The following is a 27830-nucleotide window of genomic DNA, read 5'->3' as shown; positions in this document are numbered from 1 at the left end:
TAAATAACTCCCTGCAAACAAAAGGATCAGATGGCCTCATGGGGAATTCTACCAAACATACAAAGAAGAACTCATTCCAAACCTTCTCAAACTCTTCCAAAAGATCGAAGAGGAAGGGACACTCCCAAAAGACATTCTATGAAGCCACCATCACCCTGACACCAAAACCAGACACTACCAAAAAAATATTTTACAGGTTAATACCTTTGATGAACATAGATACAAAAATTGTCAGCAAAATACTAGCAAATTGAATCAAACAATACATAAAAAGTATCGCATACCATGATCAAGTTGGATTCATTTTAGGGTCATAAGAATGGTTCAACATAGCCAAATCAATCTATGTGATATACACATTAACAAAAGAAAAGACAAAAACCACATGATTATCTCAATAGATGCTGAAAAAGCATTTGGCAAAATTCAACATTCATTCATGATTAAAATTCTCACCAAAATGAGTATACAGGAAACATATCTCAACATAATAAAAGTCATTTATGACAAACCCACAGTCAGTATAATAGTGAAAAGCTGAAAGCCTACCTGCTAAATTCTGGAATAAGATAAGGATGCCCACTCTTATCGCTTCTTTTCAACATAGTATTGGAAGTCAGCCACAAGAATCAAAGAAGAAAAAGAAATAAATAGCATCCAAATTGAAACAGAAGAGGTAAAATTGCCTTTGGATGCAGATGACATGATATCCTATACACTGACTCTTTGTGATCCCATGGATTGTAGCCTGCAAGGCTCCTCTGTCCATGGAATTCTCCAGGCAAGTATACTGGAGTGGGTAACCATTTCCTTCTCCAGGGGATCTTCCCAACCCAGGGATTGAACCCGGGTCTCCTGCATTGCAGGCAGATTCTTTACTGTCTGAGCCACCAGGGAAGTCCAGAAAACCCGAAACACTCCACACAAAAGCTATTAGAACTAATAAATTAATTCAGTAAGTTAGCAGGATACAAGATTGATATACGTAAATCTGTTGCATTTATTTACACTAACAATGAAATCAGAAAGAGAAAGTTAAAACTAATGATCATATTTAAAATCATGTCAAAAAAAATACCTAGGGAGGAATTTAACCAAGGATGTGAAAGACCTATATGCTGAGAACTACAAAACACAGAAAGGAAATTGAAGATGATACAAAAAAACATGAAAAAATATCTGATGATCTTGGTTTGGGAGAGCTAATGTTGTTAAAATGGCCATACTACCCAAAGCAATCTATAGATTTAATATTATCAAGGATAATATTAAATATCAAATTACCCGTGACATTTTTCACAGAGTTAGAACAAATAATTATAAAATTTATATGGAAACACAAAAGACCCAGAATTGTCAAAATAATTCTGAGGAAAAAGAATAAAGTGGGAGGCATAAACCTCCCAGACTTTAGACAATTCTATAGCATGGTACTGGTGCAAAAATAGACATACAGATTAATGGAACAGAATAGAAAACCCAGAAATAAACCCAAATACCTATGGTCAACCTTCAACAAAGGAGGCAAGCATACAAAATGGAGAAAAGACAGTCTCTTCAGCAAGTGATATTGGGAAAGCTGGACAGCCAACATGTAAATCAATGAAGTTAGAACACTGTCAGACTACACACAGAAATAAACCCAAAATGGCTTAAAAACTTAAATATAAGACGTAACACCATAAAACTTCTTGAAGAAGACATAGGCAAAACATTCTTGGACATAAATCATAGCAATATTTTCTTAGGTCAGTTTCCCAAGGCAAAAGAAATAAAAGCAAAAATAATCAAATGGGAGCTAACCAAATTTATAAGCTTTTGCAGAGCAAAATAAACCATAGAGAAAACAAAAAGACGATCTATGGACTGGGAGAAAATATTTGCAAATGATGAGACCAACAAGGGCTTAATTTCCAAAATATACAACAGCACATACAACTCAATATCAAACAAACAAAACAAACAACAATCAAAAACTGGGCAGGAAACCTAAAGAGACCTTTCTCCAAAGAAGATACACAGATAGCTAACAGTCATATGAAAAGATGTTCCACATTGCTTCTTATTAGAGAAATGCAAATCAAAATTACAATGAGGTATCACCTGACATGGGTGAGAATGTGGAGCCATCATCAAAAGTCTGCAAAGAATAAATGCTGCAGAGGGTGTAGAGAAAAGGGATCTTCCTACACTGTTGGTGGGAATGTAAATTGGTACAGCCACTATGAAAAAGAATATGGAGGGTCCCTAAAAACTAAAAACAGAGCTACCATTAGATTCCACAATCCCACTCCTTGGCATATATCTAGAGAAAACTCTAATTCACCCAAGTGTTCATAGCAGCAATATTTACAATAGCCAAGACATGGAAGCAACCTAAATTTCCATCAATAAATGAATGGATAAAGAATATGTAGTATATATACACATTGGAATGCTACTCAGCCATAAAAAAGAATGAATTGCCATTTGCAGCAACATGGATGAATCTAGAGATTATCATCCTAAGTGAAATAAGTCAGATAGAGAAAGACAAATATCATATCACTTACATGTAGAATCTAAACTATGATACTAAAGAAGTTATTTACAAACATAAACAGGCTCACAGGCATAGAAAACAAACTTATGGCTACCAAAGGGGAAAGGGGAGAGGGGGATAAATTAGGCATATGGGATTAACAGATACACACCACAATGTATAAAACAGATAAACACCAAAGATTTACTATACAGCACATGGAACTATATTCAGTATCTTGTAATAAAGCCTATAATAGAAAAGAATTTGAAGCTGTGTATCTGAAACCAACACAATATTGTAAATCAACTACAGTTAAATAAATACTAAAAAAGTTTAAAATGCTATATCATTTATATATGATAAAAATATAATACTTAGAACAAAGTTAATAAAATATATTCAAACCTATATCCTGAAAACTACAAAAACAAACTTTACCCTTGCGCCAAAGACAAAAGTCATCTAAATATGTATCAAAGACATAAATCAAAGAACTTAAACGATAAAATTCTGGAAGAAAACAAATGAAAGGATCATTATGAATCTAGTTAAGGTGAAGACTTCTCAGAATACAAAAAAAAAAAGTCATATAGAAAGCCTACATAGAAAAATTTAAAAGGTCACATAACAGGAGAAAATATTTTCAAAACATATTTTTAAAGAATTATATATATATATATATATATATATATATATATATATACACACACACACATACATATATATACACACACAATTCAATAATAGGAGTACAAACATCCCGATTTTCATGGACATTTCTCCAAAGAACATACAGAGATGGCCAATAAGCACATGAACATGTTCAGTATTATAGTCACGTGCTGTGCTGTCGCTCAGTCATGTCCAACTCTTTGCAACCCTAAGGACTGTAGCCCTCCAGTCTCCTCTGTCCATGGGATTCTCCAGGCAACAATACTAGAGTGGGTTGCCATGCTCTCTTGCAGGGGATCTCCCCAACATAGGAATTGAACCCACCTCTCTTACATCACCTGCATTGGCAGACAGGTTCTTTACCACTAGCGCCACCTGAGAAGCCCATCATGAGTCACAGAGTTCTGCAAATTAAACCACAGTGAGCTACCACTACACATTCACTCTAGGCTAAAAGAAAATGAACCAAAATAAAAAGTTAATAAACAGAAGTCAATTACTTTCTTATATACCAGCAATGAACAACTGAAATTTGAAATTAAAAACAACACTATTTAAATCAGTACCAAAAGATGAAATATATATAACTTTAAAAAAATATATATGTAAGATCTATAAGAGGAAACTACAAAACTTCGATGAAAGAAATCAAGAAGATCTAAATAAATGGAGAGATGTTTCATATTCATGGATATGAAGATATAATACTATTAGATTCTGTTCTTGCCAACTTGATCTACAGATTTGGCACAATTCCAATCAAAACTACTGGATGTCCCTTCAGATGGTAAAGAATCCTCCTGCAATGTGGGAGACCTGGGTTCAGTCTCTGGGTTGGGAAGATTTCCTGGAGTAGGGCATGGCAACCCATTCCAGTATTCTTGCCTGGAGAATCCCCATGGACGGAGGAGCCTGGCAAGCTACAGTCCATGGGTTGCAAAGAGTCAGACACACTGAGAGACTAAGCACACACAGCACCATCAAAATCCCACCAAGATTTTTGTGGATCTCAATAAACTAATTCTAAAGTTTATATGGAAAGGCAAAAGACCCAAAATAATCAAGCAATACTGAAGAAGAGGAATACAACTAAAGGACTGATACTACACAATGGCAAAAATTACTATAAAGTTATTGTAATCAAGAGACTTTGGTATTGGTGAAAGGATACACAAATAGATCAATGGAAAAGAATAGAAAGCCCAGAAATAGATCCACAAATATAGTCAAGTGATCTTCGACAAAGGAGCAAAGGCAATTCATTGGAAAAAGAAAACTCTTTTCAATAAATGGTGCTGGACAACTGGATATCCACAAATACAAAAATGAATCTAGACCCAGACTTTATACCAATATGGATCACACACATAAATGTAAAATGCAAAAGTATAAAACTTCTAGAAGATAAAATAGGAGAAAATATAGGTGACCTTGTTCTTGGTGATGAATTTTTAGATTTCATACCAAAAGCACAATCCATGAAAGAAAAAAAAATGATAAATTGGATTTCATTAAAATAAAAAATGCTTGCTTTGAGAAAGGCACTGTTAAGAGAATGGAAACACAAGATAGACTGGGAGAAAATGTTTGCAAAGACATATATATGAGAAAGAATTTGTGCCCAAAATATTCTAAGAACTCTTAAAATTCTAAAATAAGAAAATAAGTAACTCAGTTAAAAATAGGCAAAAGATCTGAAAAGACACCTGAGCAAAGACTATATAATATATGAATAGCAAATAAGCATATGAAAAGACATTCAACTCATATGTCATTAGGGAATTGCAAAGTAAAACAACAATGAGATGACACTACAAATCTATTAGAGCAACTAAATTCCAAAACACTGACAACAATTGCTGATGATAATATGGAGCGACAAGAACACTCACTCATTGCTGGTGGGAATGCAAAATGGTGCAGCCACGGTGGAAGACACTTTGGCAGTTTCCTACAAAGCTAAACATAGTCTAACCATGTGATCCAGCAATTGTGTGCCTTAGTATTTACCCAAATGAGTTGAAAACATTATCTGCACAAAAACCTACACATGAATGTTTATAGCAGCTTCATTCATAATTGCCAAAACTTGGAAGCAACCACAATGTCCTTCTATAGTAAACGGGAATAAAAGACTGTGGTACATCTGGCCAATGGACTATTATTTGTCAATAAAAAGAAATGAGCTATAAAACCTTGAAAATACATGGAAGATCCTTAAATACACATTACTAAGTGAAAGAAGCCAGTCTGAAAAGGCTACATACTGTAAGATTCCAACTGTATGACATTCTGGAAAAAGCAACAGTAAAGAGACAGTAAAAAGATAAGTGTGGTTGCTAGGGGTTCAGGAGAGAGAGAGGGTAGGTAGAACACAGAGTATATGTAGGGTGGTAAAATATTCTGTATACTGTGATAATGAACACATGGCATACACTTGTTAAAACTCATATAACTGTAGGACACAAAGAATGAACCCAAATTCAGAACTATGGACTTATTTCATGATTATATCAATATTAGTTTATCAGTTTTAACAAATGTGCTACATTAATGCAAAATGTCAGTAGTAGAGGAAACTGAGGGGGAACAGATAAAGTAACTCTCCATACATTCTCTTCAGTTTTTTGTATATCTAAAACTTCTCTAACACTTAAGTTTAATAATTAAAAAAACACTGAAAATGCCAAGTGTAGGTGGGGATGTTGAGCAACTAGGACTCTTATATGCTGCTAGTAGGAATACAAAATGGTATAGCTACTTTGGAGAACAGTTTGACAGCTTCTTATAACAGTATTCAATTGCTATATAACCCAGAAATTATCCTCAGAGAGAATTTCAATGCAAATATATGTGCAAACAAAAACCTGTATAAGAACATTTATAACAGAATTACTTATAATAGCAAAAAAGTGGAAAACACCCAAACGTCCATCAACTAATGAATAAATACACTACTCAACAATAATAAATAGGGGCTTCCCTGGTAGTCCAGTGGCTAAGACTCTGTGCTCCCAATGCAGGGGGCCCAGGTTAGATCCTTGGTCAGGGAACTAGATCCCACATGCCACAACTAAGACCTGGCACAGCCAAATAAATAAACATTTTAATAAAACAATAGTAAAGAACAAACTGCTCATACATACAATTACAGAGATGAATCATAAAAACATGTACCTGTGATGGATTCATTTTGATATTTGGCAAAACTAATACAATTATGTAAAGTTTAAAAATAAAATAAAATTTAAAAAAAAAATGTGCTAAATGAAAGAAGCCAAATACAAAAGGCTACATACTATATGACTCCATTTATATATTACAGAAGAAGCAAAACTATAAAGACAGATAAATTCTTTCCCAGATAACTGACTGCAAACAGGCACAAGTGACCTTTTTGAGGGGAGGGAAATTTTCTGTATCTTTATTGCAGTGGTGGTCATGGTTATCTGATCATATACATCTGTCGAAATTTTGAAATGTGTACTCTCAAGGGTACATTTTATTTCATGAGAAGTGTGTCTTAATAAATTTGAGTAAAAAATTGAAGATGCCTAGGAATATATCTTCGGAGAAGGCAATGGCACCCCACTCCAGTACTCTTGCCTGGAAAATCCCATGGACGGAGGAGCCTGGTAGGCTGTAGTCCACTGGGTTGCTAAGAGTCAGACACGACTGAGTGACTTCACTTTCACTTTTCACTTTCATGCATTGGAGAAGGAAATGGCAACCCACTCCAGTGTTCTTGCCTGGGGAATCCCAGGGACGGGGCAGCCTGGTGGGCTGCTGTCTATGGGGTCGCACAGAGTCGGACACGACTGAAGCGACTTAGCAGCAGCAGCAGGAATATATCTTATACATAAAAGTATTAATAAAACTATAAATCTCTATCAAAGATTATAAAAATAGAATTTAAATAATATTGAGATACACTATTCATAAGTAGTAAATCTCTTTATCAAAAATATGCCAATTCTGCTTGAATTCATTCTACATATTCAATAAAATTGGAAGAAAAATCAACATGATTTTATTGGAATTTGACAATCTTATTTTAAAAATTAAGTTAAAGGGAATAAAGGGCCAAAAATAATCAAGACAACTCAGAAAGAACAAGAAAAATGGTGTGGGTGTGGGTAACTGCAGAGAATGAAAAATAACTTGACCTTACAAAATAATCAAGATTGATATAAAGCATTCATAATTAAAACAACACAAGTGTACACAAATGGATTAATAGAGCATATAGACAGGCCAGAAATAGATGCAAGCATCTATGGAAATTAGGTTATATGATGGACTTTACATTGTAAATCAGTTGTGTATAAATTAACAAATGATATTTGACACAGAAAAAAATCGACCTATATTTCACATCACATGTAAAAATAAAATCCAGATGTTCTTAAAAAGTGAAGCAAAATGTTTTAAATTTTAAAGAAAATTTGGAGAAAGTCTTTTATGTTGATGGAATAAGAAAATACTTCTTAAATATGACACAAAAATAACAATTCATGAAGGAAAAAATTCATAAATTTATAATGAAAATCTAAAATTTCTATACTAAAAATGACCCTATAAACAAACAGAAAGCCAAGGTGACATATTAGAAGCAGATATATGCAACATATATAACTGACAAATAATTAGTATCCAGAATATAAAAAGAACTCTTTTACAAATCAGTTAGTAGAAAGTGACCAAACAAAAAATAAGCAAATGTGGGTGGCTCTGCATGTTATATTTTGAAAGGATATGGGAAAAAATGAAGCTGGGCCTAGACTCAAAGGGAAGATAAAGTTTATCTGCAATGTTTTATTTCATTAAGACATATCTGAACAAGAAATAACAAAATGCTAATAACACTTGTTCATTCTGAGAAAGCATATATGTGGTTATTTGCTCATTGTTTTACATACTTCTGAGTCTCCTTGTCAATATTTTAAATTCTTCAAAGTTAAAAAATAGAAGAAAACAAACATGTAAAAAATTTATAATAATAAATTTGAGTTAAGTGGAAGGAATGAAAGTTAAAATTATAAATAACATTTTCTCTGTATGTATAGAGAGATCCAGTTCATAAAATTAAAAACATAAAATAGATGTTACTGCTATTATATACTCTCTATGCATGCATGCTAAACTGCTTCAATCATGTCTGACTCTGTATGACACTATAGACTGTAGCCTGCCAGGCTCCTCTGTCCATGGGATTCTTCAGGTAAGAATACTGGAGTGGGTTGCTGTGCCCTCCTGCAGGGAATCTTCTGAATCCAGGGATCAAACCTGCATCTCCTGCATTGCAAGTGGATTCTTTACCTACTGAGCCACTCGGGAAGCCCCTATACACTCTATATAGTTATACAAATTAAGTAGAAGAGCTGAGGTAATAAAAACTGCAACTGCAATAAGATTTAAACTTTGCAACTAGATCAAGAAGAGACAAGCTAGAAGAAATGAAAAACAGAAAAAAGAAACCCAAAGAGAACATACTAAATATAATAATTTGTACTATAATATATAATATGGTATCACAGAATGGTCGGAAAGAATGCTTTATTCAATATTTGGTACTGTAAAACCACTGAAGAGGAAAACAATTTTGAAAAGTACCTCACACCACAATAAATTCCAGGGGGATTAAACAATTAAACATAAGCAATAAAAATGAAAACACAATCCATTCAAACACTTATCCCATTTTGGATAAGGAAAAACTTCTTAAATACTAATTTATCAGAAAAAAAATACAAATGAAAAGAGACAGAGGCATAAATAATTACATAAAAGCTAATTTGTACATTAAAGTTAAATTAAAACACAATCTGGAAAATACATTCCACATATACCCCAGAAGAAAGATCTGCTGCTACTGCTGCTGCTAAGTCGCTTCAGTCGTGTCTGACTCTGTGTGACCCCATAGACGGCAGCCCACCAGGCTCCCCCGTCCCTGGGATTCTCCAGGCAAGAACACTGGAGTGGGTTGCCATTTCCTTCTCCAATGCATGAAAGTGACAAGTGAAAATGAAGTCGCTCAGTCGTGTCCGACCTTCAGCAACCCCATGGACTGCAGCCTTCCAGGCTCCTCTGTCCATGGGATTTCCAGGCAAGAGTACTGGAGTGGGCTGCCATTGCCTGAAGAAAGATCTAATGTCTAGTAAATGCGCGCATTGTCCCCACAAGTGAATAAGAAACACTTAAGTTCTCAAAAGAAAAATGCATATAGGTCATCAATACATGCTTACAGGAAGGAAACAAAAGTGACCAGGAAACACAGGAAAGTATCCATGCTAACTATAATAAAAGAAACATATTAAAATTATAGAATACTGTTTTGCCTCTATCAGATTGGCAAAGAATTTAAACATGTGAATGTATGGCAAAAACCACCACAATATTGTAAAGTAATTAGCCTCCAATTAAAAAAAAAGAATAACAATACCCAGTACTGGCATAGGATTACTAGCAGAAATTGGCCATCTTATACAGTAGGACAACTTCACACTTATGTCAAGAACCTTTGAAAATGTAATATCCTTAGGCACAATAATATCCTTAGGCACAAAGACTCAGACACAACTGAGCAACTGAACTGAACTTAGGCACAGTAATGCCTTCATAAAAACCCATAAAACAAACAAAATAGAAAAAAAAATCCCTGTACTTGACAGGCTTACCTTTTAATACAAGGATTCAGGTAACAAATAAATAAAATATCTAGTCTGTTAGGTGATGATACAGACCAGAGAGAAAAAATAAGGCAAGAAAGGAAAAAAGTAAGTGTTAAGGGAGAAGAGTTTTCATTTTTATGTTACAGTTGTTACAGAAGACCTCATCGAGGTGACATTGAATAAAAACCTGAATGGGGCAAGGTTCAAAGAAGCAAAGATTTATGCATAAGGGTATACACATTGCAAGGCTATTTATGATAACTTACAAGTGAAAATAATTTAAATGACCAATATAGGATCTCTTAAATAAATTGGGTATAAATTTTACAACTGAAAATTATGTACAGTAGCTGTTAGAATTGTTTGAAGGCTGCTGAATCACATGGGAAATGCTCACAATATGATACCAATGGAGAAACCACATATAAAATAGAATATAAGGTATGATCTCAATCATGTAAACATGGAAACATCTGGAAGGAAGTAGAACAAGTTATCTTTGGGCTAGGTATTCAGAGGTGATTTGTATTAGCTTCTCTCCATTTTCCAAATTTTCTGAGGCTGTTTTACTTTTATATCTGGAAAAAATCTGTTTAAAGGCAGATTTTATAGCCTCAAGGTAGATTAATAAATGTGTAAAATGTTTTTAACGATGGCACTTATCAGCCATGCCTTGAGTACAGAGTCCAGATTTCCAGATTTGGACACTGTGTGTTAAGTATGATACTGAAAATTGAAGTATCTCAAGTAGAAGATACTCAAAATATATGTCATATGAGCTTCTCTTGTACTATTTTAAAAAGTTATTTTATGCTATGATCACTTACATAATCCATTCCCATCCACCTCCCCTTCCCTTCAAAAAAATCTGTGTAATACTTGATTTCTTTTAAGAAATCATTTTCTAAAGAGAAAAAGCACCCTTCAAAATATACTTCCTGGAGATTTTTATTCTTCCTTCTGTGTATGGTGAGGAGACATACTGTGTATAAATGTCAATATTTTAAAAGCCACGTTTGAAATATAAAAGGTGTTTTTCTATTACCAACCAATATTTCCCTTTATCATATATGTTCCCCCTAGGAAGAGACAACATTTAAGAACATGAGTTAATCATCTTGCCTCTATTTCACAGTATACTGTACCATTTTTTTTCAGTACTCTTAGTGTATTTCAAACCAGCAATAGTAGAAATATTATCCAATACCCAGATTTACTACAGATTTTAGAATACAATCAGTTCTGTCCTTAGCTAACAAGACAGTCATGATTTCAGCAATCTCATAAATGGAACAATAAAAGGGTCTTGCTGTGATCTCTTTCAGACCCTGTGAATTATTCCACCGAAGTTAGCAACCTTCAGAATTCCATATAAAATCCTGTGTTCCTTAAATAAATAACTGGGCCTGAACTACCTGCACAGGACCATTAGAATATAGTACAGAATAGAGCATGAACCACAGAACCTTACAGTTGGGAGTCTTTATAAATCATCCAGGTCTAATCCAACCCTCCTCATTTTACCGTTAGAAGCTCAAATAAGACAGGTGATTTGTCACAAGAAACTAAGCCTCTATGCCAGGACTAGAACCTAGGAGTAGGCTATCCAAAATCCTATTTAAGAGAGATCTTTAATATCTAATTATTCATCATTTTTAAAATCAAGTGCCTCTTTCTCTAATTTATAGAATGGGGAAAGTTGGGAGGTCTGGAAAGAGTCCTGGCTCATTGACAGTTTCAGCTGTGCAACACGACATGTAATCTTTCCTTACAGCACTATCATCGGTTGAACATCTGCAAAATGGATACGCATCACCCAGTCTTAACTGTTAGGAAGCACTGTGAGCATCAAAATGGGGGAGGACTGTTAGAAGCAGGGTATCGTGTCTCAGTACATTCAACTTCTGTGAAAAGTCTAACATGTTGACCACACCTTCCTTCTTAAAGCAGTACATTTTCCTCTATACACTGATGGCAAAATACAATTATATAGTTCAGTAGCTTGTAGAATAAAGTCTATCTCCACATCTAAACCATGAGCCCCAAAGTGACAACAACCATGTCTATTTTGGTCACTATTATATGGGACATGCTTAGTCAATCTTATGTAGTCACAAAATATTTGTTCAATCAGTGGATAAGGCCTCTCTTCTCTTGGCTCTTTCACAATACTGCTGCTGCTGCTAAGTCGCTTCAGTCATGTCTGACTCTGTGCGACCCCATAGACGGCAGCCACCAGGCTCCCCTCATCCTTGGGATTCTCCAGGCAAGAACACTGAAGTGGGTTGCCATTTCCTTCTCCAATGCATGAAAGTGAAAAGTGAAAGTGAAGTCGCTCAGTCATGTCCGACTCTTAGCAACCTGATGGACTGCAGCCTACCAGGCTCCTCCGTCCATGGGATTCTCCAGGCAAGAGTACTGGAGTGGGTTACCAGTGCCTTCTCCATTCACAATACTATACTCCCCTAATTTTCCTTCTACATGTCTGATGTCTCCTCCTTCATAGCTTTCATACAAACTGATATTTGTTTTCCCTTTCCTGATGGCTCACATGGTAAAGAATCTGCTCACAATGTGGGAGACCCGGGTTTAATCCCTGGGGTCAGGAAGATCCCCTGGAGAAGGGAATGGCTACCTACTCCAGTTTTTCTTGCCTTGACAATTCCTTGGACAGATAAGCCTGGTGGGCTATATAGTCCATGGGGTCGAAAAGAGTCAGACAGGACTGAGCAGCTAACACTTTGGGCTTCCCAAGTGGCGCTGGCGGTACAGAGCACGTCTGCCAATGTAGGAGACATGAGAAACGTAGGTTCAGTCTCTAGGTTGGGAAGATCCCCTGGAGGAGGGCATGGCAACCCACTCCAGTATTCTTGCCTGAAGAATCCCAAGGATAGAGGAGCCTGGTGGGCTACAGTCCACAGGGTCGCAAAGAGTCGAACACGACTGAAGCGACTTAGCATGCACACATCCTAAGATAAGCATTCTCCAAAGAAATCCTTAGATCCTTTTTTTTCTACTTCAGGTTTTGCTTCTTTATCGATAACTCTCAAATCCCTCTCTCCAGATAAGTTCTTTCCAGAGCTCCAATCCCATATTTTTTTCCAACTGTGCCCAGTACTTCTTGGTGGGCTATAGCAATAGTACTACCTGTGTGACCTCACTCAAATCAAGTCACTCCACCTCCAAGGATCAGATTGCTCATCCATAAAATAAGGGAGATGACTCTACTACATAAAGAGCAAAGTCCTAAGTTTCCAAGCTAGCATTCAATATTATTTATAGTGAAGCCCTCCAAGTACCTCACAAAACATTTATCACATACTTACCATACTCCAATGCAACTGAATTCACTGTTCCCAATACATTTTTCTGGCCTCTGCCTAGAACACCTTTCCCATCCCCCAAACTCTCTCCACAGTTTGTCCAATTTTCAAAACCCAGTTCAAATGCTACTTCCAGGAAGCTGTTTTTGATCTCTTTGGCTGCAAGCCCTTTCCTTCTTTTATGAGTGTGGTTCTCATAGTATCATAGTTGTTTGTATATTTCTTCTCTCTCCTATTTGACTGTGTCATCTTGGAGGGCAGAGACTATTCCTAAATCAGTCTGTGTCTCCCACATTTTCTTTGGTCCATAATGTGCTCGTAATAACCTTATACTGAATAGATTCAGTTAAGGTCATATCAGCCTCCTTGCTTGAAAGCCTTCAATCAGTCCCTTTGTTTCTGGAATAAAGGCCAAAATCCTTACAGTGTCTCACTCCAGCCATCCCAGAGTTTGCTCAATTTTCCAAAGTCACTATGCTTCTCTCATCCTAGGATCCTCATGCGTGCTCTTCCCTTCATCTAGAAAACTACTCCATCCCTTCTATCACCGTCACCCCACCCGCATGTCTTTATTCAGCCTTAATATTACTTCCTCAAGGAAGGTTTTCTTAAACCCCAAACCAGATCAGATTTCCTCTGTTATATACCTTCCTAGCCCTACTCCACCCATACTTTTCCTTTAAAACATGTGTTGCTGACTGAAATAACACAGTTGTGTGATTATCTGATTTATTACCTCTTCCCCATCAGACTACAAGCCCCAAATAAGCAAGTACCATGTCTGTGTAGCTTACCTTTCTAACATCTGCACGGTGCTTAACCATATCACTGAATAAATAGCTGTTGAATGACTGAACTGATGAATGACTGGGTTAAAGGTAAAAATTTGGGACCTAGAATGTAGAAAAATATTTTCTTATCTTCCTATAATTCCTTCAAAGTAAAATTAAGATGCCTGGTAGCTATCTGGGACAGGTGAGCTTGCCTTCTAATTCAACATAAGAAATTTGTAAAAATACGATGAATATTGCCCCCCAAAATGCTGGAAAGAAAACAAAATTACTTTTAAAATGAACATATGGCCCCAAAAGTCATCACTAGCACCAACTCGTCTGTTCCTTTAATTTAACAAGCACCTACTTTATGCCATATACTATGATAGTGTCTGACGTTACAATAAACTGGACTGATACAGCCCCCTACTAGCTTGAAATATATAATCTAAGAGTGGAATTTATAGAAGCTTTTAAAAACCCGTTATTGCAGTCACAACACCCAACTAATGCTACTTTGAGAGGATATTAAATTTTCCATCAAAGGAGATACTAACCTGAGGGTGAAAGATCATTTGGCAGGGATTATTTAGAAACTATAACTGGGCCCAATCTGAGCCTCTTAAATTAGATAGATGGGCAGGTAGCCTAGAACAGTGCTGCTCGAAGTGTGGTCCAAGGATCATTGCTTATCTACAAACTATTATTACTAGACAGCAATGACCTAAGTATAAAAATTGAGAAGCACACACATGCAGAAATTGAGAATATGTACTTACAAAATGTAGCAACTCAACTTGAAAAAAATTAATTTTATGTCTGTTGAATCTAACAATAAAATGATAGCGTATATTTTGCATGGCTTTTATTTTTCTAGTAATTCATACTTAATGTATTTTACTAAAGAAACTATCTGTGGTGGATTGGGAAATTTTAAAAAACTGGTTCTTCACCTAGATAGTTTGAAAAACACTGGACATCTAGGTTGCTTCCATGTCCTGGCTATTATAAACAGTGCTGCGATGAACATTGGGGTACACGTGTCTCTTTCCCTTCTGGTTTCCTCAGTGTGTATGCCCAGCAGAGGGATGGTATGGGGAGGGAGGAGGGAGGAGGGTTCAGGATGGGGAACGCATGTATACCTGTGGCGGATTCATTTTGATATTTGGCAAAACTAATACAATTATGTAAAGTTTAAAAATAAAATAAAATTTAAAAAAAAAAGAAAAGCACTGGAACAGCAGTTTAAGGATTACCTGTCATTTTGTTGAAAATGCAAAACTCAGGTTCCCACCCCAGACCCTCGGAATCGGAATTAACATTTTAACAAGATCCTCAGGGGATTCTTTTGCACGTTCAAGTTTGAGAAGAACTGGCCTAGATGATTTCTGAAGTCCCTTAGAACCCTGAGATTTTACAATTTACTTCAGACAGAGAATTGCAGAGCTGAAAACCCCTCAGAGAAGCTGAGATCCATGCAGAGGAAATCATGTGTCTAACGTAACTGGCAATTTTTTCAGAGCTAGCAATAGAACTCAACTTTCCTAACAACCAGGTCAGTTTTCCACTCCAACACACCACATGCTCACTCCTATTCCACCCAGTCCCCCTCTGTACCATCCCCTCAGTGATGTCATTGTTCCTGAGACACTGATATAACAATTTATTCTTCTATCTTTTATATACTATGAATCTTGAATCACAAGATTCCAAATGTTTCCTTTATAATTATGGTTAACCCTTTCTTCCCAAATCTTCCCACATGCTTATTCTCTGCCTGCTATATGGACATTCTGGGGCTTCAGAAGAAATAGCACTGATTTCTGGTTTTTGGAAAAGAACAGAGACCATCTTTGTTCCCATCAGTCCACTTGATACCAGATAGCAAGCTTTTCCAAGGAAGAGAACATACAAGATTAAGGCTGCTTTACAAAACTCAGTATGATCAGTCTGTGGCTGACAAACAAGAGAATGGTATAATAGGCCATATTAATAAAAGTCTAGTCCCCCAAATGAGACACATGATGATCCCTTCCTTGTGGTCCTGTCAGATTCAAGGCTTGAGGGGAGAGATACAGCTGTCTTCAACTATCTAAGGCACTATTATTAAGAAGCAAATTTGTTCTAGAAAGTCCCAAAGAACCAACGAAGAGACGTTACAGGGAGATAGACATTGGCTTATAACAGGGATTACTTCCTGACAGTATAGAAGGAGCCACCTAATGAGCTCTCTGTCACTCCAGGGAGTTCAAATAGAAATTAGTCAAAGAATTGGATGCTTAGGACAAATTCAAGTACTGGGTGGAGAAGTAAAGCTTAATAACCTTTAGGGATCCTTCCAGTTCCAAGGTTTTAGTACTCTACAATTTTCAGAACAAGGTGACTCGAAGCTCTCAGAAGAAAAGAGCGACAGCTGGTCCTAAAAGGAGTCTTTAGCTGGATGTTAGATGGATGAGGCCATGACAATGGAAAAATGAAGTCTTTCCTGGCATTCTTTTCAAAGGAAAGCAGGCTGTCCAAGGAAAGTCTTTTGGGCAGCCCCTCTAGGAAATCCAGATGAGGCTTGGCTCCACAATAGCTAGACACTATGCCCCACTCTAAATTCCTGTTACTTTACACAAGGACTCTGCTGCTGCTAAGTCACTTCAGTCGTGTCCGACTCTGTGTGACCCCACAGACGGCAGCCCACCAGGCTCCCCCTTCCCTGGGATTCTCCAGGCAAGAACACTGGCGTGGGTTGCCATTTCCTTCTCCACTGCATGAAAGTGAAAAATGAAACTGAAGTCGCTCAGTCATGTCCGACTCTTAGCGACCCCATGGACTGCAGTCTACCAGGCTCCTCCGTCCGTGGGATTTTCTAACCAAGAGTACTGGAGTGGGTTGCCATTGCCTTCAATGACAAAGGACTCTACTACTTTCCAAAAAAGAATTGCCAGGCAGCACCCTTTCTAGTATACCTACACTTGCCTAACAGACGAGGGTAGAAAATTCTCCCCAGGGAGGCAGTGGTGCTTAGTGGTCAAGACTGTACATTCTGGAACCAGGTTGCCTGTGTTCTAATTCCCAGTCAGGGCATTTAATTGCTAAACGTCTCTGTGCCTCAGTTTCCTCATCACTAAGAAAAATGATAGTATCTTGCTTCATATGGTTAATGTAAGAATAATACATGTTAAAGTCACAGCCGAAGATTTGAAACATTGTAAGCACTCAACAGTGTCAGCAATTGGCATTGCAGGTGTTATAATTACTACCACGGGTACAGCTGTGTCGCCAACTCAAAGAGCCCCCATCAAGCAACCAGATCTTCACCCCGACCAATTCAGAGAGGATATACTACAAGAGCTTTAGCCAACCCTTGCATAGCTACAGACACCCAGAACCTACTGACCCTCAATAAATCATACCATTCACACCAATCAGCTCTTCACCCTGCACTCTCTAAATCCAACAGCCACCCCTCCCCCAGTCCTCCTGCCTAAGCCACCCGCAGCCACAGCCAGAAGAGCAGCAAACTGGAAATTCAGTTCCAGACAAACCATCAGGTGTTTCTTCCCTCCCAAGGACAGAGCTGGACCTAATACCAAGCCTGCCAGTTGATGGGGTGGGATATCTGAATCCTGGGTCTAGCCTATCAGCTTAACTACCTGGAATGGGGAGTGGGCAGGCAATGGGCTTCCCACAGAGAAGCAAGGGAAACCTCCCAAGTTTGTGAAGGAACTCAGGCCCAAAGAGCCTCTTAAGGGAAGGGGGGAGGTCTCCACCTGCTTTCAAAGGAAACAGTTATTTACAACTTTCTACTCACTTGCATCTGGGGGAGGTAATAGGGAGAGGGGAAAGGGACTACAATGTATTCTCCTTTCTCATTTCCAGCAAGGAGAAGCAGCTGCAGAGAAAGAGTTAAAGGAGCAAGGAAGCTCCAGCCATTACCCCATCCCTGTGCTTAGGGCTGTCTGGGGGGTCATGACAGTGCTTTCTGCTCTGGCTAGGGGCCACTCGGTGTCTTTCTGCAGCAGCTGCCGGCCCCCCAAGCAATTTGCAAGGTCAATGCTGACCTGCTTCCTAAAAGGAACAAAACAATTCACTGACAATGAAGCAAATAGCGCATACACCAACCACATCGCAAACCCCTCTTCCTCAAATCAGGTTTTACCCCTGTGTCTCCCTGCCCAGATGCCGACTCTGGGCTTCCACCAGCCCCACTGGGAAACCCAGGATAGCATCACAGCTGCAGAGCATGTCTCGCCTCGCTGGCCAACCCAAGGAGACTCTCCGTACGGGGGAGAGATGTTATCGCTTAAGGAGACCTGAGCTTGGGGGAGGGGGAAGGAGGGAAAGCTATGTTTCTTACCAAGCGCCACAGTCACTTCCCCGAAGCGGAGAGAAGAGAAGGATGAACGAACTGAAACAAGTTGGAGGTTGAGCCCTCACAGAGCTCGGCTTCCTCTTCTGTTTCTCTGGGTCTCTCCCTGGTCCCTCTCCCGTCTGTCTCTCTGGTTTGCTCGCTAGCTTGCGCGCGCTCACGCTCTCCGTCTCTCTCTCTCTCACCCTCCCTTCCTTCCTCTCTCTCTCCCCCTCTCTCGCTCCCTTCTCTTCTCTCTCTCTCCCCCCCCCCACCTCCCTTCCCACTTCCCCTCCCCCTTTGCTGGTTTTGGATTCACCACTGCTTGGTGCTGAGCACGCGGCTGTGCTGGGGCTCAGAATACAGCGCTGCAAAGGTTTGCATCTGTGGTTGTTTTAGGAAAGACTAAAGTAGTATTTGATTCTTTAAGCTATCCAGCAGAGAAACAGGGAAGCTCTGAGAGAAGGGGAAGAGCAAAGGAAGCAAAGGGAAAGGAAAGAGAGCATAAAGGATAAGAGCGAATAGGAGGATAAAGGAAGTATGGATTACCATACTTGATGTGTGATGCTTACTAGCTAGCTGCTCCTAGACGGAAGATAAATGGTCTGTCTCCCTTTCATCCCTATGGGCGCGCCTTAGCCCAGGCTCCATATAAAGGTTGGACAAATCTGTCTGTTCACATTACATCTCTGAGGACAATAATGAACTAAAAAAATAATAATACTACTACATCAAAGAGGTTGCCATTCCCACTCCACTAAGAAGAAAGGGTTCAGCCACATTGATCTGCCACCCCCACCTCCAACCAAGTAGAAGTGTAGACCCAATACAGAACTGTCAGCTGGAGCTTACCTCCAGGCAAAACAGTCAAGCAGCAGAACCACAAAGCTTTCCTTTCAAAAACCTCTAAAGGGAATATTGGTGTATGTAAGTTTGTGAGCCTACATGTAAGTTTGCACAAGGAGAAAGAAAGGAAGGAGGGAGATTAATTAACTCAAAGTATAAAAGAATAATATTCCCATTGGGGAAAAAAACTGGACAAATTATAGTAATAATGCAACAAGGGGTAGGAAAAGACCTAGACTGAGAGTAAAATAAAGGAACTTAGCTTTGACTTCTGCCTCTGAAAATTACTTGATTATTATCTTTGACAAGTCTGACCCTCATTATCCTCAATGGCAAAATGAATGGTGATGGATGGACATGATTTTGAAAGACCCTTTCACACCTAACAATCTAGGCTCTAAGACAGGAAAATCTCAGATGAAGGAGTTGACCTGTGGAGAGTGAAATATAGACTACCAAATTTAAAAGGTTTTCCAAAAATGAGTCCACAAATGGGACCTCAAATCACACTGACAAAGCATTCCCTTTTGAGCATTTAAGGGGCAACATAAATATGAAATGCTCCTATCAAAGAGTTCAGCCCCTCTTATGTGATTTTTTTAACCCATTTAGTCAGAGAGTCAAAATGGTCCTTTAGGGCATCTGATTGAACATATGTTTATTGTGTATGTTAAGTGTACTGATATATATATATATATATATATATATATATGCACACACACACACACACACACACATATATATAGACTGGGACACGGAAGGCATTTAAAATTCTTCCCACTATAATAATAATAGTGTACTATTTAATAATAATAATTTAATAATAGTGTATTGTAATAATAATAATAGTGTACTATTTCTATCTGAACCACTATCCTATTGGATCCACTCCCTCCAAAAAATTCCTAAAACTCTCTACTTCTGTTCATTGAGGTACATGTGCTATACTCTGACTACATGCATATACCCATTTACTGAGTTTATATAGAGGAATCTACAGGCTCAGTCACTGAACTGTAAGGACCCATAGAGATAACCATCTCATTCCTTTTTGTGACTGAGTAGTATTCCACTGTGTGTGTGTGTGTGTGTGTATGTGTGTGTGTGTATACACACCACATCTTCTTTATCCATTCATCTCTTGATGGACATCTAGGTTGCTTCCACGTCCTGGCTGTTGCAAATAGTGCTGCAATGAACAATGGGGTGTGTATATCTTTTTGAACTGTGCAATTTGCAGAGATGTGGCCAGACCTAAAAATTCATACAGAGTGAAGTAAGAAAGAGAAAAACAAATATCATATATTAATGCATATATGTGGAATCTAGAAAAAATGGTGTAGATGATCTTTGCAAAACAGAAATAGAGACATAGACATACAGGACAAATGTATGGATACTAAGGAGAAAGGGGGTGGACAAATTGGGAGATTGGAATTGACATATATACACTAGTATGTATAAAATAGATAACTAACAAGAACCTACTGAACAGGGCACTCTTTTCAATGCTCTGTGATGACCTAAATGTGAGAGAAATCCAAAAACAGGGTATATATGTATATGCAATGGCACCCCACTCCAGTACTCTTGCCTGGAAAATCCCATGGAAGGAGGAGCCTGGTAGGCTGCAGTCCATGGGGTCGCTCAGGGTTGGACATGACTGAGCAACTTCACTTTCACTTTTCACTTTCATTCTTTGGAGAAGGAAATGGCAACCCACTCCAGTGTTCTTGCCTGGAGAATCCCAGGGACAGGGGAGCCTGGTGGGCTGCCGACTATGGGGTCGCACAGAGTCGGACACGACTGAAGCGACTTAGCAGCAGCAGCAGCATAGCTGATTTACTTTGCTGTACAGCAGAAGCTAACACAAAACTGTAAAGCAACTATACTCCTATATAAATTAATTTAAAAACAGATAACCATCTCATTTTGCAGAAAGAGAAACTTGCCTACAGAAAAAAAAATATAGCTCACACAATGTCATAGTGAATCAGTGACAACACCAAGACCACTATAAAGCAAGTGTATATGTGGGCACATAGCTATGTACAATTCCTCCTGCACAGGTGTGTATTTGTTTGCATAAATTCTCATTGGATTTAGAGGATTAGTGAAATGGCAAGAAGAAATACTAGAAGCTGACATAAGGTTGCTGTATTATTTCATGGGGTTGCCATAACAAATTACCATAAATGTGGTGGCTTAAAACAACAAAAGTTTATTGTCTCACAATTCTGGAGACCACAAATCTGACATTAAGGTATCGGCAGGGTCACACTTGCCCTAAAGACTCTAGAGGGGAATCTTTCCACGACTCTTCCAGCTTCTGGTGGCTCCTGGAATTCTTTGCCTTATAGAAGCATCACTCCAATCTCTGCCTCAGTCTTCAAATTGTCTTCTCCTCTGTGCCTCTGTGTAACCAAATTTCCCTGCCTTTTCCCTTATAAAGACAGCAGTCACAGGATTTAAATCCTTAAATCTTTAAATCTTACATCCTTAAATCTAGGATGACATCATCTCAAGAAATTTTACTGATTACTTCAATATTTGAACATCTGGTGACGTCCATGTGTAGAGTCGTCTCTTGTGTTGTTGGAAGAAGATGTTTGCTATGACCAGTGTGTTCTTTTTGACAAAACAAATCCTTTGCCCTGCTTCATTTTGTAGTCCAAGGCCAAACTTGCCTGTTACTCCAGGTATTTCCCTTTTCCCACAGTCAGTCAATACCAATATCAGATTAGTTATGTTCTTTGCAGCCACAGATGAAGAGGCTCTATACAGTCAGCAAAGAAAAGACCTGGAGCTGGCTGTGGCTCAGATCATGAACTTCTTATTGCAAAAGTCTGGCTTAAATTGAAGAAAGTATGGAAAACCACTAGGCCATTAAGGTATGACCTAAATCAAATCCCTTATGATTATACAGTGAAGATGATGAATAGATTCAAAGGACTAGATCTGGTAGACAGAGTGCCTGAAGAACTATAGATTGATGTTCGTAACAGAGTGCCTGAAGAACTACAGATGGATGTTCGTAACATTGTACAGGAGGCAGTGACCAAAACCATACCCAAGAAAAAGAAATGCAAGAAGGCAAAGTATTTGTCTGAGGAGGCTTTACAAATAGCTGAGAAAAGAAGAGAAGTGAGAGACAAGGGAGAAAGGGAAAGATATACCCAACTGAATCCAACCTTCCAGAGAATAGCAAGGAGAAATAAGAAGGCCTTCTTAAATGAAAAATGCAAAGAAATAGAGGAAAACAATAGAATGGGAAATACTAGAGATCTCTTTAAGAAAACTGGAGATATCAAGTGAACATTTCATGCAAGGATGGGCACTAAAACAGTAAGAATCCAACAGAAGTAGAAGAGATTAAAGAGATGAAAAGAATATACAGAAATATTCAAAAATGGTCTTAATGACCCAGATAACCATAATGGTGTGGTCACTCACCGAGACACTGACATCCTGGAGTGTGAAGTCAAGTGGGGCCTAGGAAGCATTACTACGGACAAAGGTAGTGAAGGTGATGGAATTCTCAGCTGAGCTATTTCAAACCCTAAAAGATCAATATGTCAGCAAATTTGGAAAACTCAGCAGTGGCCACAAGACTAGAAAAGGTCAGTTTTCATTCCACTCCCAAAGAAGAACAATGCCAAAAAATGTTCAGACTATCACACAATTGTGCTCATTTCACATGCTAGCAAGGTAACACTCAAAATCCTTCAAGCTAGGCTTCAGCAATATGTGAACCAAGAACTTCCATATGTATAAGCTGTATTTAGAAAAGGCAGAGGAATGAGAGAACAAATTGCCAACATTCATCTGATCACAGAGAAAGCAAGGGAGTTCCAGAAAAACATCCATTTCTGCTTCATTGACTATGCTAAAGCCTTTGACTCTGTGGATCACAACAAACTGTGGAAAATTCTTAAAGAGATGGGAACACCAGACTACCTTACCTGCCTCCTGAGAAACATGTATGCAGGTCAAGAAGCAACAGTTAGAACTGGACATGGAACAATGGACTAGTTCAAAATTGGGAAAGGAGGATGACAGGGCTGTATATTGTCACCCTTCTTAATTAACATATGCAGAATATATTATGTGAAATGCTGAGCTGGATGAATCACAAGCTGGAATCAAGATTGACTGGAGAAATATCAACAACCTCAGATATGCAGATGATACCAGTTTAATGGCAGAAAGTAAAGAGGAGCTAAAGAGTTTCTTGATGAAAGTGAAAGAGGAGAGTGAAAAAGCTGGCTTAAAACTCAACATTCAGAAAACTAAGATCACAGCATCTGGTCCCATCACTTCATGGCAAATAGAAGGGGAAAAAATGGAAACAGTGACAGACTTTATTTTCTTGGGCTCCAAAATCTCTGCAGACTGTGGCTACAACCATGAAACTAGAAGAGGCTTGCTCCTTGGAAGAAAAGCTATGACAAAACTATCAGCATATTAAAAATCAGAGATATCACTTTGCCAACAGAGGTCTGTATAGTCAAAGCTATGGTTTTTCCAGTAGTCATGTATGGATGTGAGAGGTGGATCATAAAGAATGTTGAGTGCTGAAGAACAGATGCTTTCAAATTGTGGTGCTGGAGAAGATTCCTGAGAATTACTTGTACTGCAAGAAGATCAAACTAGTCAATCTTAAAGGAAATCAGTCCTGAATATTCATTGGAAAGACTGATGCTGAAGCTGAAGCTCCAATACTTTGGCCACCTGATGCAAAGAGCTGACTCATTGGAGTAGACCCTGATGCTGAGAAAGATTGAAAGTAAAAGAAGAAAGGGGTGGCAGAGGATGAGATGGTTGGATGACATCACCAATTTTGAGCAAACTCTGGGAAATTGTGAAGGACAGGTAAGCCTGGCTTCCTGCAGTTCATGGGGTTGCAGAGAGTCAGACATGACTTAGCAACTAAACAACAGCAACAACTTCTACAGAGAATATACATCCAAATAAGATCACATCCTTAGGTTCTGATGGATATGCATTTTGTTGTGTTAGTCACTCAATTGTGTCCAACTCTTTGTGACCCCATGGACTGTAGCCTACCAGGCTCCTCGGTCCATGGAATTCTGCAGGCAAGAATACTGGAGTGCATAGCCATTCCCTTCTCCAGGGGATCTTCCTAACCCAGGGATTGAACCCAGGTCTCCTGCATTGCAGGCAGATTCTTTACTGTCTGAGCCACCAGGGAAGCCCAGACATGAATTTTGGGAAGATAGTATACGAACAACTACAGTGGCCAAGTTTTCTTTTTGTCAGTTAAAGCCACTAAACAAATAAACCATCTGGGAAACCATCATTTTTAAAAGAAAAGATATTTCAATCCAAAGAAGTTAGATGAAGATACTCTCATAACAAAACTATAATTTAAATCGTATGGTTTTAGCTATATTAATAGCTTTAAAAATAATAGTATTTTCATAAATGTTCTCAGTTCACTGCAAACCACAGAATTTTTTTTTACTAGAACCACTTCTGATATTGGAGCAGTTTCTATCAAACCAATCCTCTTGCAGACAGCAATAATAAACTCTTGACAAAAAACAATCCGGATGCATTGGAAATGTATCATAAATAGTCATAAATTGGAAAAGAGTTGACAATTGAAAGAAAGGAACAATATTAAGTTTGCCCTTTTTAAAAATGTCTGCCTGAGGGTGGGCCACAGGCCAGCGCAATAACTAAAACTCTAGAGAAATTGAAAGTAAGTGTTGCAGCTGGTAAATGTGTAACAACTGGATCTCCAGGAAAAATAAATAAAAGCCCAATTCATAGTATTTCCCAATTTCCATAGTGTAAATTCTCACACCCTGGCTTGTAGAACCAAAATACAGAGTTCAGGATGACAACTGAAGCTGGAAAGCAATGAGAGAAATCCAATAATTGAGAGAACTTCAGAGTGGGAGATCCCCATTCTGTGTACAAACTGCCCAAATCGCTGATGGAACTATCAATTACACATGTGGTGACAGTTTCCAAAGAGCCTAAATATAGCTGAAAAAATTAATCAGAATTTTCAGTGCTGCCCATCACAAAGGAGAGTTTTGAGTTTCAGTTCAGCCACATTAATTGCTGACTAAAACAAACAAAAAAAGCAATTCTCTACAGAGAAATGAAAGAGAATATAGGTATCCTACATATATCATTCACAAAGTTTAGGGTATACTCCAAAATTGCTAGGGAAAAAAAAGAAATAGGAAAATATTACCAGCAATCAGTGGAGACCAACCTTAAAATGGGCCAGATGTTGAAATTAGCAGAAAAGGATTTTAAGTCTTCTAGCATAACCACTAATGGAAATAAAGGAAAACACACTTTTAATAAATAAATAAAAAATCATATCAGAAGTCTAGAAACAATCAAAAAGGAACAACAGATGCAAATTCTAGAATTGAAAATTAAATATCTGAAGTTTACTGGGTGGGCCTAATAGCAGATTGAAAGTGAAGGAAGGAAGAGTAAATTAACTTGAACACAAATTAATGGATATTATTCAACCTGAAATACACAGAGAGAAAGATAGAAAAAGATTAATAGAGCCTCAGTGATCTGCTAGATAATATCAAAGTTTTAACATATATGTAGTTGGAGTCCCAGAAGGCAAAAAAACAAAAGAGGCAGGAAAAATATTTGAAAAATAATGCCTGAACAATTTCCCAATATAATGAAACATAAATTTACAGATTCAAGGAGCTTAGTGAACCCCAAGCAAAATAAATGGGTACATCATATCAAACTACATGAAAATCAAATATTAAGGGAAAATCTTGAAAGAATCCAGAAAAAAAAATAACACACTGAAGAAAAATAATATATTTGACCATTGACTTCTCATCAGAAAAAAAGAGATATCTTTAAAATGCTGAAATATAAGAAAAAAAATATCTATCAATACATCTAGCAACAATGACTCTAAGGAAACTTTGAAAAGTTAAAGGTGGACTTCCAATTTCCAGTTTCCCATGTAAGGAATTTGGTAGTCACCACTCCATCTTACCAACAAGTAAACCTTGAACAAACTGAAAAAACAATAGCTCTTGCATACATAAGGTGAGGACACAAGGCAAACTGCTGCATCCAAGACTGGAGAGACATGGAGGTAAATACAGGGAGCTAAAGCTTAGCACAGCAGAGACTCAATAGCTGAAACTGCCTGGGGATCCAAGGCTGGGGTTAATGGATAAATTGCTGGAGTCTCAGTGTGGACAAGTATGAGAATTAAGAATTCCAGGGGCACCCAGTAATAGGGAACCCCACAGAATTGTAAGATTTATCTCTAGGAACTTATGTTCTCACAATAAATATTGGAGAAAAAAAATTCCTCCTGCTTCCTTCACCAGGGGAGAAGGGGAAAGGAACCATGCTGAAATATACCTGAGTGTAAGGCCTGCCCTTAGGAGAATCTAGATAACTGGAGCCTAGTCTTCTGGAGTATTATCAAAGCCTAACTGACCCGGGGAAAGGGAAATAGCCAACTTTACTCAATTCTAGTCTTTTGTGTGGAAAAAGAAAAATACCCAACCTCGGCCCGCTCTAGTCATCCTGATTCAACTAAGCAGGGTGAAAAACACTGAGAAGCATTTGTGATGTCCACAGTGCAGAGACACAGGCTTACTAAAGACTGAGACCTAATCATAGGAATGTATAATATTTCCTTTCCCCCCTTCCCCCCATACCTCATATCCTGTCCAACAATCAAGAAAAAATTGTAATACATGCCAAAAGGCAAAAAACACAATTTGAAGAGACAAAGCAAGCATTACAAACAGGTATGACAAAGATGCTGGAATTATCAGACCAGGAATTAAAAACAACTACTAATAATATGTAAGGGCTATCATGGATAAAGTAGATAGCATGCAAAATAACACGGGCAAATAAGCACAGAGAGAGAAATCCTAAGAAAGAACCTAAAAGAAATGCTAGAGATCAAAAACATTGTAACAGAAGTGAAGAATGCCTTTAATGGGCTTATTAGTAGACTAGACACAGAAAAAAATTACTGAGCTAGAGGATATATCAACAGAAAACTTTGTCCAAAACTGAAAAGCGAAAGACTAAAAAAAAATAGAACAGAATATCCAAGGATTTTAGACAACTACAAAAACTGTAACATATGCATAATGGGAGTACCAGATGGAGAAGAGAGAAAGGAACAGAAGAAATATTTGAAACAACAATGACTGATAATTTCCCCAAAACATTGTCATACACCAAATCGCAGATTTGGGAGCTCACAGAACACCACACAAGAAAAAATGCCAAAAAAACTGTACTTAGGCATATCATTTTCAAAATACATAAAATCAAAGATAAAGGAAAAAATCCAGTTTTAATTACCACAGCTTATAGTATAGTTTGAAATCAGGAACTGTGATGCCTCTGATTTTGTTCTCTCTTTCTCAGGGTTGCTTTGGTGAATCAGAGACCTTAATGGTTCTACATGGATTTTAGATTTTTTTTCCTATTTGTGAAAAATACCATTGAAATTTTGATAAGAATTGCACTGAATCTGTAGATTATAGTATGGACATTTAAACAATATTAATTATTGTAATCCATATATAGGAGCTATCTTTCCATTTATTTGTGTCTTTAATTTATTTCTTTTCAGTATATTAACCTTTCACCTCCTTGGTTAAATTTAATCCTAAGAATATT

The 27830-nt window shown here is 37.9% G+C and overlaps 1 protein-coding gene across 1 annotated transcript in view; it reads right to left on the bottom strand.

Moving 5' to 3' along the window:
- Positions 1-18570, bottom strand: part of GABRA3 (gamma-aminobutyric acid type A receptor alpha3 subunit) — a 242008-nt gene extending 223438 nt beyond the window's left edge. Inside the window, exon 1 of the mRNA XM_027534361.1 lies at positions 18312-18570. The gene's annotated coding sequence lies outside the window, so the exon portion shown is untranslated. The remainder of the gene's footprint in view (positions 1-18311) is intronic.
- Positions 18571-27830: the final 9260 nt, after the last annotated feature.

The sequence above is a fragment of the Bos indicus x Bos taurus genome, chromosome X, assembly GCF_003369695.1.
Source record: "Bos indicus x Bos taurus breed Angus x Brahman F1 hybrid chromosome X, Bos_hybrid_MaternalHap_v2.0, whole genome shotgun sequence".
Taxonomy (NCBI): domain Eukaryota; kingdom Metazoa; phylum Chordata; class Mammalia; order Artiodactyla; family Bovidae; genus Bos; species Bos indicus x Bos taurus.
The sequence above is the reverse complement of the archived record's forward strand: the minus strand, read 5'-3'. Positions and strand labels throughout refer to the sequence as shown.